Source organism: Myxocyprinus asiaticus, chromosome 39 (genome assembly GCF_019703515.2).
Source record: "Myxocyprinus asiaticus isolate MX2 ecotype Aquarium Trade chromosome 39, UBuf_Myxa_2, whole genome shotgun sequence".
Lineage (NCBI taxonomy): Eukaryota > Metazoa > Chordata > Actinopteri > Cypriniformes > Catostomidae > Myxocyprinus > Myxocyprinus asiaticus.
The window spans coordinates 8,654,891-8,668,006 of NC_059382.1; the positions used below are offsets into that span (position 1 = coordinate 8,654,891).

General features: G+C 37.5%; 1 protein-coding gene across 13 annotated transcripts in view; it reads left to right on the forward strand.

The window, feature by feature from the left end:
- The window catches only part of LOC127430167 (MDS1 and EVI1 complex locus protein EVI1-A-like), a 226,552-nt gene that overhangs the window by 47,066 nt on the left and 166,370 nt on the right, over nucleotides 1–13,116 (forward strand). The gene's annotated exons all lie outside the window — the stretch shown is intronic.

The following is a 13,116-nucleotide window of genomic DNA, read 5'->3' on the forward strand; positions in this document are numbered from 1 at the left end:
ACTGTCAAGCGCACACAGTCACGGGTGCGCGCGCACACACACATAAGCGCAAACAAAAAGTGAAATTACTATTCAGTTGGAATGGTGCCATTCATCTTTGTCAAGTGCGGACGCAGGCCCACGTTAGGCTGCTCCCAAGTCCAAATTAATTCCTTGTTTTGCATCAGCTGAATTTGGTCAAATCCAGGAGGATAGCGTGATTTCTCTCGCCGTCTGCCTCGCGCTCTCGCCTGGTTTAATGTGGTAATTCCAACTGATTTGCCTGAGCAGACGCCACACGTCTTTGTCAATATTTACTGCCTAATTCGCAAAGAGTTGGAGAGAGATATGAAAACAAAAGGAAAATAACCCAAATCTAGCAATGCAGGAGGGATAGAGCATACAAGAGAATATGAGAGCAAAGGAAACTAAAACAGATGGATATAGAAAGGGAAAGTGTGAATAAAAAAGTGAAAGTTAAACAATGAAAGCACAAAGATGGAAGACAATGCCACACAGATGAGCAGAAATAAAGAACTGATATAGCCAGAGAGAAACAGAGGTTTAATGCAGAGTGGAATTGTTTTCATCCATTCTGTTGGACAGCCTGTGTCTTGGAGTGATGTAGTCATATCAAAGGTGACAGATTTGATAAAGCAGGGGTGCCAAACGTGCAGCCCGCAAAAGACTCCAATGTAGCCCGCGGGATGATTTGAGGCAAAAAAATGCTTAAAAACATTCACGTTAATTTAGCCTGTTACATTGGTATGATGAGGTTTTTTGGCTACAGTAGAGCAAATAAACATTATAATTTCTGGTGTTGCATGGATTCTATAACTTGCATTATCGGTGGAAATGTTTTAATAACGCATGACATTAGGTGCTCGCAAAGGATAAATATTAGAGGTAAAAACTTTTACATTATTTCCAGAATTATTATTTTAGCAGTTTTGTAATTTAAAGGGATAGTTCACCCCAAAATGAAAATTCTCTTTTAAATTAAAAATCATTTACTCACCCTCATGCTATCCCGGATGTGTACGACTTTCTTCTGCAGAATACAAATTATGATTTTTAGAATAACATTTCAGCTCTATAGGTCCATACAATGCAAGTTAATGGGGGTGCCAACATTTTGACGTTACAAAAAACACATAAAGGCATCATAAAAGTAATCCATACGACTCCAGTATTTTAATCCATATCTTCAGAAGTGGTATGATAGGTGTGGGTGAGAAACAGATCAATACTGAAGTCAGTTTTTACCATAAATTTTCCTCCCTGTCCAGTAGGGGGTGTATGCATGAAGAATGCGAATCACCAAAAACACAAGAAGAATTTGAAAGTGAGAGTTTACTGACTGAAGATCGATTCTGAAGACATTGATTTAACCACTGGAGTCTTATGGATTACTTTTATGATGACTTATGTGATTTTTGGAGCTTCAAAAATTTGGCACCCATTCACTTGCATTGTATGGACCAAAAGAGCTGAGAAATTCTTCTAAAAATCTTCATTTGTGTTCTGCTGAAGAAAGAAAGTCATACACATCTAGGATACATGACATAAGGGTGAGTAAATGATGAGAGAATTTTCATTTTGGGTGAACTATTCCTTTAAAGTAAAAACAGTTTATTTGCTAATGTTCAGTTTTAGATGGTTGATTTAAACTAAAACTACCCAGCCCAGATCTTTTTTTGTTGCTTGATTCTCTATTACTAATTGATGTAATGGCCGGTTAATGAAATAAAAAATTCAATGTTCTCCCTTTTATATTACCCCAATAGTAATTAAAGCAGCATAGAGTTTATTCTGGACTTACAGTGTTTCTTGCTCCGCTGATCTGCTTTTATCTACTACTGAATCTCCATCATCACAACTAAAGAATTTTTTTTTAAGTTTTAATTTTGCAGTCTGAATGAGACCGAGAAAAAACGGCAAACAGCACACCTCTCTACTGCGTTCTGATTGCCACGCTCAAAACCAATGAATTAATTTTATGTGCTGGTACTTTCAATTAAATTCTCCAAACGATTCGCCAACTCACAAGTTATTAGTTTGAATCAGTCTGAAGAATCCTTCACTGAATGAACTCAATGAAAAACAGCAACTGAATTATGTCTGATTCACTTACTAAACTGCAATTTTTTTTAAAATTTTATCTCTGTCATGACAAAATTAAACAAGAAATGTTTTGTGTACAAAATTCATTAAACATAGTTCAATCATTCCACTTGTTGTTTAAATGATAAGATAGACCATTTTTGTAAATAATGGTTTTATAATTTTAAAACATGATTCTATATATAGTCACCATTCACAATTACAGCTTAATACAATAATTCTGATCATATATGATTGAAGATAGCTTAAGTTAATCACTCATAGTTCTTGGTTGAATGTGAAAGTTATTTACCCCCTCTCTGTGAGGACTGAAGTATTCCAGTAGAGGGTCTTTCTTTCTTTCTTTCTTTCTTTCTTTCTTTCTTTCTTGTCAGTGTCTGTTCTTGCTGTCTGCTGCCAATCCTCACTGGGTGGAGGATGCTACTAGCCCGTGGAAACTTACTTCAGTAGATACTGTGTGTGTGTGTGTGTTTGTGTATGGAATGCATATTTCTGGCCGTTCTCACTGGCAAATTTTGATGCTGTTTTAAAGAGAGGCTTGCTTGCTAAAAAGGGCTCCTGGGTTAAATTTACGGTTGTGTTTGTGCCCTGAGCCCTGATTTGTGATCCTCCAGTGTTTGTCTTCTGCGGATTCTGCGATCTTATCCAGCGGATGGATGGATGACACATGTCCACTGAGGTTTGTTTACATGGCCGCTTTTTTCCAGGCCAGAAATATGATAGAGTGCAATTACTACAAATGTGGCCTGACCTCGGAGCTAAGGTCGCGGGGTCAGAGGGCAAAAGCCATTTCCTGCCCTCCATGTGTATTTGGGCTGAGGATGATTCTAGAAGATGATATCTGCATGCACATTTGTGTGTCTGTGTGTGTGTGGGCATCAGAAGTGATAGTATCTGTTTGTGCATGTCGAGTCTACAAGCATGATGAATTCAAAATAGTGATTCACGATGCCACTTTTTCTCTACTGATCCGATTTCGATACCTGAACTCTCGGTTTCTGGAACTCTTATATATGAAAACAATCTCAAAACTCTAAAGCGTATTAAGAAAAAGTTGTTGAGATGTTGTTTGTTTGTGTGGAGTGCTCACATATTGTGTGCCGCTTTGAGAGCTGAAAACAGCAGTACATGCTATGAATGTGTCAACAGAACAGTGTACATTCACTGAAAGGTAATATTTACTTATTAAATGCAGCTTTTTGTTATGCGCAAAGCTATCGTTTGTCTTCAAGAGACTTGAAAAAAATGCACAAGTCATATGGATAACTTTAAACATGCTTTTATTGTTTTTGGAGCTTGACAGTAACACACTGATACTAACACACAGTATCGGATTTGGTTCGGGCTGGTCGGACCGATACTTGATCCGGTCAGAAACGTCAGTATTGGAGCCGATACCGATCCAGGACATTGAGCTGTGTGAAACTAGCAAAAAACGAATTGCCAAGCAGCCTCTTTTTAATGCTGCACTTTATACTCTGTGAAAGTGAAGTTAAATAGAAGCTTACTGCTAAAATGACATCCTTGTCCATTGTGAATATTCAGTGTAGCTGTGTATGAAGCACCACCCACACAGAGGTCATTGCCAAACCAAGGAGCTTCTGTTGGTCAATGCTGCGAATTTGCCTGTCAAAGTTCACCAAACTTGAACTCAACGCAAAATCTGTGAGCAGAAATTCATCACCGGAAGTCCATCGGATTCTTATTGAGATTACTGGATTTAACCCATTACATTTTTGCTGTGTGAAAATAAATAAATAAATGCGACTGTGTCTTTAGCCGAATGTAACTATATTACTGGGCCAATGATCTGCCGCTCATTTTCTTTTTTGTCTGGATATATTAAGTTATCCACAATACATTAAAAATGCAATTCACTCAAAAAATTAGTAATTGAATACACCACTACTGTGAACTCAGAAATTGAAAGCATGTTCATCAAAGTAATTTTGTTTTTTGTTTTAAAGTAAAAAATTGTAAAGTAAAGTGGTATAACCATCTGGAGACAGTATAAAAAAGGTGACATTAAAAGCTGAAATTCTTGAAAAATTGAATGTTGCCATAAGCATTTTAGAATAATATTTTATTGTTATTTCTAAATAAGCTTTGAAACAATTTTGTTTTAAAGTATTATTAATATTAGAAAAACGAAATCAAAGTCAGGTGGTGTAACTAACATGCAGGTAGCCATAAAGAAAATAATAATAAGAATAATTGTGAAGTTAAAAATATATCAGATAAAAGTATCAGATCTTTTGAAATGTATATAAAAAGTCAAATTTTGTTAAGGCCAAATAGAGTAACCCTAAGAAAACTTGTATATATATATGTATGTCATTTCGAGTCTTTATGCCATGACATGCTGGTTTTGATGAAATGGTCAAAAGTTATTTATTTATATATATATATATATATATATATATATATATATATAAATCATAGAAATTCACACTCGTGATATTTGTAAAGAATATAATTTTATTTCAAACTGATAGGGAAAATAAACTGAGTGACTTGAGTAACTTTGCAGCTCAATAAAAAAAAGTGAATAATGTGTCCATGTAGGCTTGTGGACAAAAGAGTATACTGCACTTTGAAAGGTCGAGTGCTCCACTGTGCGTATGAGCACACGGAAAAATGAAGTATACGCTAGCCTTAAAGGGATAGTTCACCCAAACATTTTATTCTCTCATGATTTACCCACCATTCCAGATGTGTATGACTTTCTTTCTTCTGCAGAAGAGAAATTAAGATTTTTAGAAGAATATTTCAGCTCTGTAGGTCCTCACAATGCAAGTGATTGGTTGCCAAAATTTTTAAGCTCCAAAATTCACCTAAAGGGAGCATAAAAGTAATCCATATGACTCCGGTGGTTAAATCCATGTCTTCAGACATGATATGTTAGGTGAGGGTGAGAAACGGATAAATATTTAAGTCATTTTTTATCATAAATTCTCCTCCCTGCCCAGTAGGGGGCAATTTGCATGAAGAATATGAATCACCAAAAACACAAGAAGGAGGATGAGAAAGTGAAGTGGAGATTGACTGAGCAGGGAGGAGAATTTATAGGATAAAAAGACTTAAATATTGATCTGTTTCTCACCCACATCTTATTGCTTCAGAAGATTTAACCATCATAGTCTTCTGGAGTACTTTTTTGTTGTCCTGGATCTTGGAGCTTCAGAATTGGCACCCATTCACTTGCATTGGATGGACCAAGAGAGACCTTTGTTTGTATTCAGCAGATAAAAGTAAGGGTATAAGGGTGAGTAAATGATGAGAGAATTGTAATTTTTGGGTGAACTATCCATTTAAGACAGCTTTGTTGTTTATAATGGGAGCAATCTAGTTTTGTGCACTCTAGTTTTGTTTTGCGTCAGTCTAGCCAGAGTTGTAACTGTATTGAAAACAATAATTTTTTTTTGCATCAAGCGGTTCCTGCTTCAAGTCTCTGTGTGTTTTCTTGTCTCTGTGTGTGTGCGTGCATGTTTGAATAATTTTCCTCTTCATTTCAAGCCTTTGCCCCCCTCAAAGTTTCAATGAATTAAATCTTGTGGCAAATTATGCATTTTTTTCACCCGTCGCCCCTCTTTATGAGAGAGGGCTTATTGGTAAATGAATAATGAGAATTTCAGCTCTTTGGTCCTTTCAGTTCTTCACTTTAGACACCTGCACCTCTCCCTGTCCCTCTCCTTTTCTCTTCCTCCATCTCTCTTTCTCTCTCCTCAAGTGTTCACTTTGTCCCGGGACACGCCATTGTGTGGCAGAGGGCCCTTGAGTGTAGTGGTCAATGACCCCCGCTCTCTGCAAAGTGGGCTCAACTGCTGGCCCACACAAAACCACAGATTCTTTGAGGATCTACCTAGCATTCCCCAGCTATTAGGAGATGTGTGCTGGGTATCTATGAGTGAGAGATATACTCAGATCTGGAAGATTTCAAGCAGGCAGGACTTCATTTCTTTGCTTGGTGTGTAGTTGAGAAAGACATGCAGAAACACCCATACAAACACACAATCACTCACTCGTCTGCATTACCTTGATTTTTATGAGATAAAGACAGGGACTCTCTTACTCTCTGAGTGGAGGGGAGGAAAAGAGAGGAGAAAAACAGAATCTCTGGGTCAAAGTGCAATCAAAGGAGGTGAGCTCCTGTTTCCCAGTATGTTTAAAGAGGTGTAACTGATGGGCATGTAAGACGGCCTCTGTAGCACCCCCATTTTCAACTACAGTCACCAAAACTGGTACATATATAGTTCTCATCAAGCCGGACATCTTTCATAATTATAGCTATTAGCTCTGCCCAACAGGAAGTCAGTCATTTTGGAGTTGTTATATATTGCAGTCTCTGAACTTTTAAATACTCCTAGGGGATTTATTAGACTGTCACCCCATTTAGACAACATTATGCCAAGACATTGAAGATGCTAAATTATGAACAGATTTTTGATATATTGAACGGTGTTGCCATGGCGAGGCATTAAATTAATGGCAAAAAATGGGAAACAGGAAGTGTGTCATATCTTCTGTGTGCAATGTGTGATTTAGATTAAAAAATGTGATGTATGTTTAGACTTGGGGGCTAATCACATGGATGTGACTATTTTGGGTCACGGTCATAGCATCACCACCTGGCTGCAGGAAGTGTGGCTTTTACAACAGACTTTAAAGTAGTCCTTTTATATTTACCCACATTGCTTCAGAATAGTTTAGAATAAGGTCAAATGCCAAATGCTTGTGTCCACCTTGTATTGTTTTCCGAAAGCCAGCGGGTGGAAATGGACCCATGGTGCTTGGGCCCATCATCACTGCTTGCAGCTATATTTGAATGTCATCTTTCTTCCTTTTACACCGAACACCTTTGAGAGTTTAAATCATAACCCCGGAAACCCATCCATCCATCCACCCACCCACCCACCCACCCACACACACACACACACACACACACACACACACACACACAGGTTTACCTAGCAATCTAAATGAGGAGGTACAGTATAAGAGGCTTATGCATAGATATTATATTTTATATTATAAAGTATGGTCTGTGGAGTGGAATAGCAGAAATAATTGAATTTGTCATCTTTCTTCCTTTTACACCGAACAACTTTGAGAGTTTTAATCATAGTAAAGATTTTCGAAAGTAACTAAAGAATATTAAGTACTAATGTAACTAAAGATTAGCTACAACCAATATTCTTTTGTCCAAAAGAAATTGCCCAGTCTTAGTGTTTGCAAGAAACTCTTGCAGGCTTGTGTGTTTGAGACTGTGTGTGTGTGTGTGTGTGTGTGTGTGTGTGTGTGTGTTGGTGATTAGACTGTGTCTCTGGTAATATCTGTAATGGGCAGCAGCACATGAAAGGCCTGCCTGTCACAATGATGTGAATCAAACTGGATTCATCTGGAAACTATAAGACTTTTCACTCATTATATCTTACACACACACTCACACACTGACACACACACACACACACAGGGTGTTGAAGTGAGGGGTAAGTTTTGAGGAGACTTGTGTGTCTGTATGTGTGTGTTACCTGAATGCCAGCCTGTTTCCTGAATGTCTATGCAAAGACATCTGTTCTCTCTTTGCGTATTTCTGCTACCTGTATGTGTGTGTCTTTAAGTTTAAGAATGCACATATGTTTCCTGTGAAGTGTGTGGGTTGTGTGTACTACCTGTGTATATGTTTGAATGAATAGGCGTCTGTTCCTTGTAATTGTTCCACTGTATTCAACAGTCATTGAGCACCATAGTTAAACATTCTTAAAAAAAAAAACAAAACAAAAACAAAAAAAAAAAAAAATATATATATATACACATGCAACAGATAACATTAGTTTAGATAAGCACAAATAATCCTGTTGTTCGTGAAAAAAAAAAAAAAGTTTTTTTCTGCATTAAAGCTGAAATGTATATTTTTTTTTTATGCAAGAGTACTCCTATCACAGATTAATATGCAGAAACAACTGTAACACATTTCCAACATAGTCTCATGACAGCTCGTAATAACGTACGACATGGCTCGTACGTAAAGTTACGACTTTTCAATAGAGACCAACAAACAGAATTTTAAACCAATACAATACAGGCATAAAGTAGGGATGTCTCGATACCGCGTTCATGTACTGTACTCATGATACCAAAAATGCTCCGATACCAAAAAACGATACCATCTGACCTACGGATGACATTACGAAAAAATTCAGCCCACAAATTAAAATCATGTCCTAGTGAGATTATTTAACCACAAAAGCTGCGATTTAATGAGATAAATATATAGTGTGCATGTAATTAAAATGTGAGCGCTTGTGAACGTGCAGAGTCAGTGTTGTGCTGACGCCGGTTGCTCGTACCTTTTGAAGTTCCTCCTTTGCTCATACAGGGAAAACACCGTCATGAGCATCGCACGCTCTGTTTGTAGCAGATGGCAGTAAACAGTGTGCAAATTCACATTTTATTGTGAGGCATACACAGAGTACATCCCTATTTAATTAAATAGCAGCCTTTTGCGGTTTAATAAACACTTTGAGTCATGCAGCGACTGGCTTTTCCAGAGTGAGAAGCTGCCATAATAACATCAGAGCTCCTTGGTCAAAACAACTCAGAAACACTTCAAAATAAAAGCTCAGTCAAAATAAAAGCTAAATTTATAGGGCAAAAATGTATGACAGAAATATATCACTACTGTGAGGTTATGTAATTTTCACTGTAATACTACTACTACTACTAATAATAATATTAAATCAGTATTGTATTATACTTAAGCTGTACCTAATGTCTGTGATGCTCTGCTGTGCAGCACTTTTTATGACAAAATATAACTCCAATTTTGTATTTTGGATTGTGCTGTGAGATTCTGTATATAAGCACTTCATTTCTTAAAAAATGATACAATATGATGTTGAAAATTAATTGTTATATTTTCATTAGATTAAAGTTTTAATGAATTCATTTATTTAAACACCATTTTGATGATAAATTTGAAATAAACTGTTGATCTGGAGTTCAGAAAATAAATAAATAAATAAATAAAGTTATCGGACTCGGTATCGGCGAGTACCAGAAATGAAGTATCGGTACTAATACATGTTCTCAAAAAAAAATGGTGTCGGGACATCACTAGCATAAAGTTTTAGCTAGCTTCCTCAAACACTTCATTTTAAGAAAAGAAACATCTGTTGACAAATTTGGTTACTCATTCCATATTTATTTATGCAATACAAATGAAAATAGTGGCAAGTATTGACAGGTATGTCAATGACCTGTAATATGCTTGCCTCGTCTCGTTCCACGCCCTGATGTTTTCTTTCTTCCATGGTACACAAAAGTTGTTTTCCTTCTAAAATCATGACAACAAGACGCACAGTTTATGATTCCAATATTATCCAATTTTATTGCTGATTTGAAATATGTTCTTTGATCAAAATCTTGACCAACCGTTTTTGAGATTTCGGTCTTTTCGCATTCAAGTAGATAGGAGCTGCACTGGCATGACTGGAAATAGCCCCCCGAGAGCATTCCAAAGATGGCCGACAGTAGACTGTCTTGCTAGAAAGACTTTGGGGTGCTCCAACGTTTGTCTGAGGGTGCTTAGCATCCTCAAGAACCCCCGTAGAACCGGGCCTGGGCGGAACTACCTTTTTGTTCGACCAATGACAGATGTGCGAATGTTCTTCGAAACCTGTTTGAAAACAATCATAGTTTTAGACGTTTTTTTTTTTTTTTTCTGTGAGGAAAGCCATTGCTTTGACAGGCCGTAGGTTATTTATAGATGGCATGATGCGATTGGTCGCAATGAGAGGGTCAACGTGGCGTGGAATTTGCCTAGATTGTTTTTCTTTGCTATCCTTTTTTTCGTTACTGCACAGATATGAATCATCTAGCGCTCAGCACCACCTCTCTCGGACAATGATGCGGCCATGCCATGCCAAACCAGTGTGTGTGTGTGTGTACTCTGAATGTATATTATCTCTCCAAACACTCTGTGGACAGTGCATTAAATGTGTTTGACTTGGCCAAAGGCCTCTTTCCGTATGATAACAGTCCATGTTGTTTGCGCCTGTCGAAGAAAAGGAGCTGTAACTGTTTGGGGTGTCACCATGACGATGCCGAAATCAACCTGTCAGCCCTGTCGGGACTGGCGGAGATGGGAGCGATATGAGATGCCAATTGCTAAGGGGTGTATCTGAGTGTTTGTGTGATAGATGTGTGTGTATTCCTGTATTTGTTGACAGATCTTCACACCCTGTTGATTAGCATCTTTAAACTTTCATAGCGCAAAAGATCAAATTAAGCGCTAATGTGTCAGCACATGAACTAAGCTACACCCAGCCCCACCGGACAGGGAGGAAACTACCCCTACACTCCAAATTTACCCCAGACAGGGGGAGGCAGTCCTGGGGAGTGAGTGGTGGGTGCTTCTTAACAAGTTGGGAAGATGGAGACATTCCATTTTCACTTACGGTAACACACAATAAGATCAAGTTAACAAGTCCTCATTTGGTCTGTCTAGTTTATTATGAAAAAGGAAATTTTCAGAGCTCATTGCTCACACGCTGTATCTCATTTTATATCTCATATTTTTGTAGGGATTAGAATCATAGGGAATTTTACTATTCTGGTTCCAGTTCCACGGTTCTTAACTGATACCATCATAATTTTGTTTTTGTTTTTACTTTTGAGGGAACATCCCTCAGTAATTGGTCCTAATATAATAATAATAATAATAATAATAATAATAATAATAATAATAATAAAATGCTTAACAAAAACAGTGTTGTTTTTTATAATATATTGTAAGTGAAATATTATTATTATAATTTTTTAGTGGCACATAAGAGTAATTTGTTTGCAAATTGGCCTACATGCAAACCGGTCAATCTATGATGTTGTGTTGCTCTCACAAATTGGTTAAACACTTTCTTCTTCCTTGACACTGTAGATTTATTATTTTAGAATGGTGTTCAGTCCATTTCATGTAGAGAAATTTAAGGACTGTTTACAGAAATTGATTTTCTGTATTTTTCCTTTTTTTTTTATTATTATTATTATTATTGATTTTTTTACGGAACCAGTTCTGAATACAAACTGATTCTGTATTGGTAACCCTAATTTGTATCATGTATTCCTATATGGATGTATCTGAACCGTTAACAAACCAAAACGTTATGAAATTAAAGGGCCAGTTCACTCAAAAATGTAAATTCTCTTATCATTTACTTACCCTCATGCCATCCCAGATATATATGACTTTCTTTCTTCAGCAGAACATAAATGATGATTTTTAAAAAAAAATATCTCAGCTCTGTAGGTCCATAAAATGCAAGTGAATGGTGATCAGACCTTTGTAGGTCCAGAAATCACATTAAGGAAACATAAAAGTAATCCATATTACTCCAGTGTTTAAATCCATATCTTCAGAAGCACTATAATAGGGGTAGGTGAGAAACAGAACAGATGTGAAAGTGAAAATGGAGATTTAGAGTAATAAAGGAAATCAATTTTGATCTGTTTCTCACCCACACCTATTATATTTCCTCTGAAGATATGGATTTAACCACTGGAGTCTTATGGATTACTTCGATGTTTCCTGTATGTGATTTTTGGAGCTACAAAGGTCTGATCACCATTCACTTGCATTGTATGGACCTACAGAGCTGAGATTTTCTTCTAAAAATCTTTGTTTGTGTTCTGCTGAAGAAAGAAAGTCATGCATATCTGGGATGGCATGAAGATGAATAAATTATGAATGAATTTTCATTTTTGGGTGAACTATCCCTTTAATTCGATTCATTTTCAGAACCTGTTAGGGTTAGGGTTAGGGTTAGGGTTAGGGTTAGGTCTTCATTCTTCTTGATTACCAAACCAAATACTAAACATATATATGGAGTGTGTGAGTGTGTGTGATTGAGATGGAGATGGTTCAATAGACCCTCAGTGACAATGCCAGCAGGCGGAGTCAGGCTTTTTTTGGGCGCCACAATGTGGCGTCAGTCTGTGGGACATCACACACATAAACGCACATGCACTCACAGTCTTCAAGACGTCCCACAGGAGATGAGCGAGAGAGGTGCAAATGTTGCCCCCATCTAACTCAAACCATCCATCATACTGACACGGACTAAGAGTAGTGCAGGCCTGGGAACGCCACCGGCCAGCAGGCTGCAACACACACGCACACACACACATGCCAGACCAGAAAAGTCCATGCCAGCTGCACATGTTCGCACTGGACTCCATCACACACACACTAAAGTGTGTATGCTTGTATTTATTAGTGCATAAGACTGGAGCTCCTAAACTTTAATCTCGTTTTCCATTTGAGACTTAGACATGACATACAGTACAGATGCGTTCTTTGATCAAATGTGCAATGAAATACACATTTACTCACTAGCAATGTACCGATCTGTAAGATACTGGAATAAGACACATGCAAGTTTGTCAGTGGTGCTACTGAGAAGTCTTGGGCTTTTACACACACTTGTACATGGACAAACAGTTGTCTGAGTTCTGAAACTTTTGACTCTGTCCTGTAGGTGGATTGTTCTCCATATAAAAAGTCCCTTTCTGGGATCCTTGCATAAATTTTACAGAAGAGTGTTTACCTGGTGTAGTCATGATAGGAGTTGGACATACAGTTGTGCTCAAAAGTTTGCATACCCTTGGAGAATTGGTCATATATGTACAATTTTTAAAGAAAACACGAGTGAGCAGGCAAAACACATTTCTTGTATTTCTTATGGGATTCATATTCAACTGTAGGTTATAACAGAATGGCACAATCATAAAACAAAAATGGCAACAAAGAAAAAAATGAAATGACCCCTGTTCAAAAGTCTGCATACCCTTAGTTCTTAATACTGTGTATTGCCCCCTTTAGCATCAATAACAGCGTGCAGTCTTTTATAATAGTTGTCTATGAGGCCCCAAATTCTTGCAGGTGGTATAGCTGCCCGTTCGTCTTGGCAAAATGCCTCCAGGTCATGCAAAGTCTTTGGTCGTCTTGCATGAACC